Source organism: Pan paniscus, chromosome 10 (genome assembly GCF_029289425.2).
Source record: "Pan paniscus chromosome 10, NHGRI_mPanPan1-v2.0_pri, whole genome shotgun sequence".
Lineage (NCBI taxonomy): Eukaryota > Metazoa > Chordata > Mammalia > Primates > Hominidae > Pan > Pan paniscus.
Window position 1 is genome coordinate 101,379,206 of NC_073259.2, and position 9,045 is coordinate 101,388,250.

The following is a 9,045-nucleotide window of genomic DNA, read 5'->3' on the forward strand; positions in this document are numbered from 1 at the left end:
AGTGATACACCATCTCTACTAAAACTACAAAAATTAGCTGGGTGTGGTGGCAGCTGCCTGTAATCCCAGCTACTCAGGAGGCTGAGGCAGGAAAATCGGTTGAACCTGGGAGGCAGACGTTGCAGTGAGCCAAGATCGTGCCATTGCTCTCCAGCCTGGGCAGCAAGAGCAAAACATCTTCTCAACAAAAAATTAAATAAAAAAATTGGGAAAAAATAAGCAGCTAGGCTGGTTTATAATCTGAAGAGGAAAGCATAATGATATAACAAAAGCAACAATGAACATGTTTTAAGATGGAGTCATTATGTACCAAGCCATGTAGAAACTATTGTTTCCCACATTTTATATTATGGATGAGAAAACTGAGGATTTCTAAAGGACTTAAGTTAGGTCTCACCGCTAGTAAGTACCACTGTTAGGGGTCAATTCTATTCATTCGTCAGAGAGTAAGAAAATGATTGGCCAGAAAAAGTGAAGGGCAGGCCGGGCATGGTGGCTCACACCTGTAATCCCAGCACTTTGGGAGGCTGAGGTGGGTAGATCACCTGAGGTCAGGAGTTCAAGACCAGCCTGGTCAACATGACAAAACCCTGTCTCTACTAAAAATACAAAAATTAGCCGGACATGGTGGTGGGTACCTGTAATCCCAGCTACTCAGGAGGCTGAGGCAGAAGAATCGCTTGGGCCCGGGAGGCAGAGGTTGCAGTGAGTCAAGATCACGCCACTGCACTCCAGCCTGGGCAACTCTGTCTCAAAAAAAAAAAAAAAAAAAGCAAAGGGCAGCAGGCTGCAAATGCCAAAATGAGAGCATAACTAGTGGTTCCTGGGGCCTGTCTATGAGCAGAGGTGGCTAGAAAGCTAACAGAACAGTGACTGCCAAATGCGGAATGGAGCATGTGCCAAATTCAACGGGGATTGAATCCTGGAACAGAAAAAGGATATTAGTGAAATCTGAATAAAGTCTGGGGTTTAGTTAATAGTAATGTACCAATGTTGGCTTCTTGGTGGTGACAAATGTACCACTGTCATGTGAGATGCAGGTAAGGGACACAGGGGAACTCTCTGTACTCTCCTGCAACTTTTCTGTAAATCTAAAATTATTCTAAAATTAAAAGTTTTAAATAAATTTAAATGAAATTAAAAGTTTATTTTTAAATTATTTAAGAGAAGAGAGTATTGGTGACATGTTTACAAATATTCTTCAGAAGAGTAACATTTTAAATGGCAATGGCGAGGGTAACGCTGCATTTTTGTAGCCAGTCATATTTCTTGGCAGACAAGATGACTAATGACAATCACAAGGACTAACATTATTGAATGCCTATAATATTTCAGCTTCCGCCCTAAGGATGTTACATGCATGCCCAAGCATCTTCAAGATTATATTCCCAATTTACAGATGAGAAAAGTTCTTAGAATAGTGCCTGGAATCTGGCAGGTGCTCAAAAATTAGATCTTTTTTTGTTTTTTTAACAGAGGCTAAGAAATGTACCCAGCTTTTGAACAAGAGTCACAATTCAAGTCCAAACCCTAAAAGGTTTTTTTTTTTCCTTGTGATGGAGTCTCACTCTGTCACCCAGGCTGGAGTGCAATGACATGATCTCAGCTCCCTGCAACCTCTGCCTCCTGGGTTCAAGCGATTCTCCAGCCTCAGCCTCCTGAGTAGCTGGAACTACAGGCACCCACCACCACGCCCAGCTAACTTTTGTATTTATATTTTTTAGTAGAGATGGGGTTTCACCATGTTGGCCAGGCTGGTCTCAATCTCCTGACCTCAAGTGATCCGCCCACCTCGTCCTCCCAAAGTCCTGGGATTACAAGTGTGAGCCCAGTCCCTTCAAGGCTTTTAAATCTCAGCCTTGCCACTTACTAACTCTATGACCTTGGGCAAGTTTCAAAGCCAAAACAAAGCTAACTGATATCATAGAATGGATTTTAAAAGTATGTTGAAAGTTGCATAATATCAACCTAAATTTCTAAACAGACAAATTATTTATAAAATATTTCAAAATTGTCAAATTGAATAACTGGAAAATAATCAGGCTGTATCGTTCTGCATTGAAATCAATAAAAACAGGGCTCAAAATAACAGTTCTGAAGAATCCTTGGGCACACCTCTGGATATAAGAACCAAACAAGAGACAACTAAGGAAATTGTTAACTCCTGGTAACTACCAGAGCCTTGAGGAAAAACGTGTTTTCAGCTGTCCTCTGGGGTCAAATGACTATAGCTCACTGGGCCAGACAGGGTCCATGATGAGATTTTCTCAAGAGGGGAAGGTGGTAAGGGCAAATTATAAAGATACACCTTCTGGCTGGGTGCAGTGGCTCACACCTGTAATCCCAACACTTTGGGAGGCCAAGGGAGGCAGATCACTTGAGGTCAGGAGTTCAAAACCAGCCTGGCCAACATGGTGAAACCCCATCTCTACTAAACAATATATAAATATAAAAATTAGCCAGGCATGGTGGCATATGCCTGTGATCCCAGCTACTCAGGAGGCTGAGGCGGCAGAATCTCTTGAACCCGGGAGGCAGAGGTTGCAGTGAGCCGAGATCATGCCACTGCACTCTAGCCTGGGCAACAGAACATGACTTTGCCTCAAAAAGTAAAATAAAATAAAGATAGGCCTTCTGATGACTGATGCTCAGTCATCTCTACTAAAAAATAAAAAAAAAATCCTCTCGTAGTTCACGAGCATGATGATTGTGTTCACACACATGTGTGAAACGTACCACCACAAATCTTATTACAACGTTGGTACATTACCTGCCCGGCATGAAAAAAAAAAAAAAAGAGTGAGAGAGAAATCCCTGAGTCACACCTCTGTTCACACATCTGTTCATTTTAAACTAGATCTTGGCCTCAACTGTTGCAGCAAAAGGGAGGTCACAGCAGAAAAACTAAAGTTTTTTTTGGCTTCCAGGTAGGCAGAAATCCAGATTCAACCAATATAAAGACTATTGAGGGAGGGTTTCAAGAACTAACTTTAGAGGGCTACCACATCATTAACCATACCCATCCCTGCCAACCTAGGTACAAAGATGGGGGTGCTGAAGTCCAATTCATACCTTGCTGATACAAAGCTGCTTAGAGCCTGAGAAGGCTGAAGCCCTCTTCCAATACATCTGCCCAGATCTCCAGCCATTCTAACACAAAAGCAAGAAACATGCCTCACCCTTCCCCATCCCCATACCCCCCCTAAAATGTGACACCCTTGCACATCTTGATCCAAAATAGATTGCCCAAACAATAACAAAACCCTAAGCCTGGAGTCACATATTTATTTTTTTAACAAATACTTGTTCAGCCCCTGCCAAGACCAGCTTGGTCAGGGAGACCCTAACCCAGCAGCGCTAGAGGAATTAAAGACACACACACAGAAATATAGAGGTGTAAAGTGGGAAATCAGGGGTCTCACAGCCTTCAGAGCTGAGAGCCCTGAACAGAGATTTACCCACATATTTATTAACAGCAAACCAGTCATTAGCATTGTTTTTATAGATATTCGATTAACTAAAAGTATCCCTTATGGGAAATGGGATTAACTATAAGTATCCCTTATGGGAAACGAAGGGACAGGCCTAATTAAAGGAATAGGTTGGGCTAGTTAACTGCAGCAGGAGCATGTCCTTAAGGCACAGATCGCTTGTGCTATTGTCTGTGGCTTAAGAATGCCTTTCAGCAGTTTTCCGCCCTGGGCAGGCCAGGTATTCCTTGCTCTCATTCCGGTAAACCCACAATCTTCCAGTGCGGGCATTATGGCCATCATGAACATGTCACAGTGCTGCAGAGATTTTGTTTATGGCCAGTTTTGGGGCCAGTTTATGGCCAGATTTTGGGGGGCTTGTCCCCAACAAGCCCCTACTCTGTGCCCTGGCCCATTTTCTTCTCCCTGGATCCCTGGGCTGCCTTTAATCTCCCTATTACACCCTTGCTTGCCCTGCAGGTCTCCAGTTCATAATCTATTTACTGTTCCTTCTCCAGGGCCCCACCTTCTGGTGTGCAGATCTGCCATCCCTTTTCTCCAGCATGGATTATTGTTCTACACTCTTCTCTGCCCCAGGCTTTACCTCTTTCCTCCTGGCTTAATTTCATCACCCTTAATCTCTTCACTGTTCAGCCCTTCTTGCCGCTCTTTCCCAGTCTCCTGCCACTAATATCTGATCTCAACGAACCCACACAACAGCCCCTGAATACAGCAAATGGGGCTGAAAGAACGTAATTCATTTGCCTGTGCTAATCCCACAAGTGAGTGGTCCCATTCAACAAATTCTGTAAATTAGTAATGGTAACAATAATAGCTGGCACTTGAAATTGAGCTGATGGACAGGTTGCAGTTATTAGTAATGATGAAGTCTAAGGATTGACTTTGGGTGTGAGTGGCATGAGGCATGGGAGGGTGCAAGGCCATTTGAAGAGGGGAAGCCTAAGAACACTAAGACTAGATACCGTATTGAAAAAAATCATCTGTAGGGATAAAACAATCATCAAGAAGGATGACAGAAACCACGTGGGTGAGAGGAAGCTTGAAGGAATGAGGGCGTGTGTGGGAAGGAGGAGGCGTTAGAGGACAGCAACACGGTGGGGTAGAGTTTGATGATGTGACAGTCAGAGGTGGTAGTGGGAGCTACAGAGTGGGAGGGAAAATGGCCTGGACGCAGGAACGAGAACACTCACCCCATTTGCAGGCCTGTGGTCTGAGGAGTGTGGGAGAGAAAACGGCCATCAACAGCAAGGGGAGCAATGTGCTCAAGAGAACCTGGTCTAGCAAGCAGGCAAAGAGAGCATTCAGATAAGTGAGGAAGTGAGGTTTTTGAAAGAATACAGCTGAGGTCCCTGTGGAAGAGTTGCAGAAGTTGGGGAGTGGGCCGGTGCAGTGGCTGATGCCTGTAATGCCAGCACTTTGGGAGGCTGAGGAAGGTGGATCAAATGAGATCAGGAGTTCGAGACCAGTCTGGCCAACATAGTGAAACCACGCCTCTACTAAAAATGCAAAAATTGGACAGGTGTGGTGGTGCGCACCTGTAGTCCCAGCTACTCGGGAGACTGAAGCAGGAGAATCACTTGAATATGAGAGGTGGAGGTTGCAGTGAGCCGAGATCATGCCACTGCACTCTAGCCTGGGTGAGAGAGCAAGACTTTGTCTCAAAAAAATAAAAATTAAAAAAGTTTTTTTTAAAAAGAAGAAGTTGGAGAAGGGTAAGACATGGGATCAGAAAAGGGGATATCCAAGGCCATGTGGATATCAGAGCCTAAAGGATGAGTGATGACCTGGGAGACTGGGCTGACATAAACAGGGAGGAACAGGAAGGACATGATGGGATTAGTCCCAGGATCCCAGAGCAGATTGCAGTGGCACAGCTGTGAGTGCCGGGGGCAGGATAGTAAGGGTTGTCAGGAACATGAGGAGTTCTTGCCCGCTGCAAATTAATAATCTCTTGGGGGAGCCCCATATACATGACAGAACCATACATCCCAGATGCCTTTGGAAATTGCAGATATGGAAACCTACAGGAGAGGGACCCAAATCCAACAGGGAGGGCCATAAAAAACTTCGAGGGAGAGAGAGAGAATAACAGAATTCCATAAAATGATTGCAACCACTAGAAAAAAAAATTTTTTTTTTTTTTTGAGATGGAGTCTCACTCTGTTGCCCAGGCTGGAGTGCAGTGGCATGATCTTGGCTCACTGCAACCTCCACCTCCCGGTTTCAAGCGATTCTCCTGCTTCAGCCTCCCAAGTAGCTGGGACTGCAGGCATGTGCCACTAAACCTGGCTAATTTTTTTTGTATTTTTAGTAGAGACAGGGTTTCACCATATTGGCCAGGCTGCTCTCGGACTCCTGACCTCGTGATCCACCGGCCTCGGCCTCCCAAAGTGCTGAGATTTCAGGCGTGAGCCACCGCGCCCAGCTGGAAAATAATTGAGATGCTTCTCCTATGGCAATGAGTCTTTGTATAAATGAACCATAAGTTGAAAAAAGTTGTATAATATTTTATATTCACATTATTTGAATAGTCTTTAGTCTTGTCAGAGTGAAATGTATTGCATTTGGCTAGAGAACTTTGCAAGATTTACACAGCACAAGGTGAGTATATTACCTTTAAAGTAAGTTGTAAAATTCTAAATAGATGTAGGTTAGAGATTTTTTGAGTCTAAGATTCTAATTCTTTCCCTATCCCTTTATTACCTGAAATCTCTGAAATTACCTCCAGTATTTGGGGTGATGGCTAGAGACAGAAAATTAAATTGATGGAACCTTCCCTGACTCCCTTGTCTAAATTAGCTAAACTACCTTTATGTCAACATGTGTTGATTGCCTGAATGTATCTCATATAATCCTCATAACAACCAGCAAGGTAATAATTTCTATTTTATAAACAAGAAATCTAATGTTCAGAGAGCCAAGATAAGTTGCTCCCACAGCTAATGAACAGCTGAAGCGGGACTCATGATTGTCTGTTAACTGCCCTTTCCTGTAGACCATAATGCAATCACATTTTCAGTGTTGTTAAAATGCAAAAAAAAAAAAAAAAAAAAAAAAACCGATTGCGTTGTCCACGCTAGATGGTAATTCACTTACCTCTTCTAGTAGTTTCAAGGGAGAATACTAGTTGATTAGACCTTAAAGCCTTTTATATGGTCATTGATAACATAAAACAAATTAAAATAGAATGTGAAAGAATCCACCTAGGGAATTCTAAAGATTACAAGCTAGTTTTCCAAGAGGAAATTGGCTTGTGTTTAGTAGAAGCAATAGATTGGAGACAGACTGATAGATCTGGACAGCCAGAAAGTCCAAATGGGACCACTCATTATATCATAACCAGACAGGTAGTGTTGAAAGTGGGCTCAATCTACAGAGCATCCTCATTTCATTTCATTTTATTGTAAGGCAGAGTCTCACTCTGTCACCCAGACTGGAATGCAGTGGTGCAGTCATGGCTCACTGCAGCCTCAACCTCCTGGGCTCAAGCGATCCTCCCACCACAGCCTCCCAAGTAGCTGGCCCTCATTTTTAAAAACAGACAAAAAAGGCATCTGTCAACCCACATAGATGGACTACTATTCAAATGTAGAGCATTTACTCATCTTAAAACAAATCTGTGGCTGGTTGCAGTGGCTCACACCTGTAATCCCAGCACACAGGGAGGCTGTGGCAGGAAGATCGCCCAGGAGTTCAAGACCAACCTGAGCAACAAAGTGAGACACCAACTCTATAGAACATAAAAAAATCAGCCAGGCATGGTAGTGCACTCCTGCAGTCCCAGATACTCAGGAGGCTGAGGTGGGAGGATTGCTTTGGCCCATGAAGTCGAGGCTGCAGTGAGCAGTGATTATACCACTGCACTTCTAGGGCAACACTTTCTCAAAAAGTGAGACCCTGGCCAGGCGCAGTGGCTCATGCCTGTAATCCCAGCACTTTGGGAGACCGAGGCGGGCAGATCACGAGGTCGGGAGATCGAGACCATCCTGGCTAACGCAGTGAAACCCCGTCTCTACTAAAAATACAGAAAAATTAGCCGGACATGGTGGCAGGCATCTGCAGTCCCAGCTACTGGGGAGGCTGAGGCGGGAGAATGGCATGAACCAGGAGGCAGAGCTTGCAGTGAGCCGAATCGTGCCACTGCACTCCAGCCTGGGCGACAGAGCGAGACTCCGTCTCAAAAAAAAAAAAAAAAAAAAAAAAAGTGAGACCCTTTCTCAAAAAAAAGAAAAAAAAGGAAAAGAAAAGAAAAAGAAATGGATTTAGATTCAGGATCAGAATCCTGGGTTTACCATTATTAGCTGTGCAACCTTGGGTTACCTAACCTTGGGTTCCTCATTACCTTACCTATAAATTGGGTATAATATTGGCACTCACCTCACAGGGGTGCTGTAAGAATTAAATGGATTAATGTTTGTAAGTTCTTAGCATAGGCCTGGCTCATAGTAAACCTTTCATAAATGTTCACTATTACAATTATCCCTGCTTCTTAGACTTTTTTTTTTTCTTTTTTCTTTGTTTCTTTTTTTTTTGAGACAGGCTCTTGCTATGTTGCCCAGGCTGGTCTTAAATGCCTGGGCTCAAACAATACTCCTGCCTCTCGGGCAGTATCCCAGTACTCCCAATGTACTGGGATTACAGGTTTGAGCCACCTCACTTAGCTGGTTCTTAGACTTTCAAACTTCCAAAATCAGTGTTTAAAAGAAGAATTAGGAAATCAATATGGGTTTGTCTTCTTTGCTTTTTTGTTTATTTTAACTTTTCCCAAATCAAAACAGTTTTTAAAAGCCAGTACTTTCTATAATAATCAATATTTCATAGAAAAAAAAATACTTTAATAACAAAATTTAGGCAGAAGATAATGTCAAAATAAATGACTTCTATTATTACATTTAGCTTTGAGAGAAACTTAAAATTTTTTTTTTTAGAGATGGGGTCTCATTCTGTCATCCAGGGTGGAGTGCAGTGGTACAATCCTAGCTCACTGCAGCCTCAAACTCCAGGGCTCAAGAGATCCTCTAGTGTCAGCCCCCCACGTAGCAGGGACTAGAGGCCGTGCCACTACACGTGGTAATGAGAGACATTTTTTATGCTATACATATTTTTCTCAGTTCTCCTTGGAATAGTAAGCATATTTTTTGTTCACTGTATTTGAGGATGACTTAGTCATATTTTCCAACACCCTTACATGTATAGTTTTTACTAATTAGTAGTTAAATGTTTTTAATTTTTAAAAAACTAATCATAGACTATAGACAGTAGTGTTTGTAAACGGTGAATGAAAGAACAGGATCATAAGGTCAGTTACTGGCTTTGCACATTGCAAATAATAGACAAAAAAAGAAATATTTTTCTGTAAGACACTGGAAAAAAATAAAAGTGGAGTTAAAACCTATTCTTTGGACAAGAAACTTGGCATTCCTACTTTTACTGTGATAGAGGAGTCCCTAAAAGCAGTTGAAGTGAAAATGAAATTCCCAAGCACCCACGTGCCAACTCATTTGTGGAAGAGCAAAGAATCTAATTAACTCGAAGCAAGACCTGAAAGGGGACA

At 42.8% G+C, this 9,045-nt stretch overlaps 1 non-coding gene across 1 annotated transcript; it reads left to right on the forward strand.

The window, feature by feature from the left end:
* The first annotated feature begins 2,679 nt into the window (after window positions 1–2,679).
* On the forward strand, window positions 2,680–2,780 carry LOC112436835 (small nucleolar RNA U13). Its single transcript, XR_003025520.1, has one exon. It is a non-coding gene; the product is annotated as a small nucleolar RNA U13 (small nucleolar RNA).
* The last annotated feature ends 6,265 nt before the right edge of the window (window positions 2,781–9,045 follow it).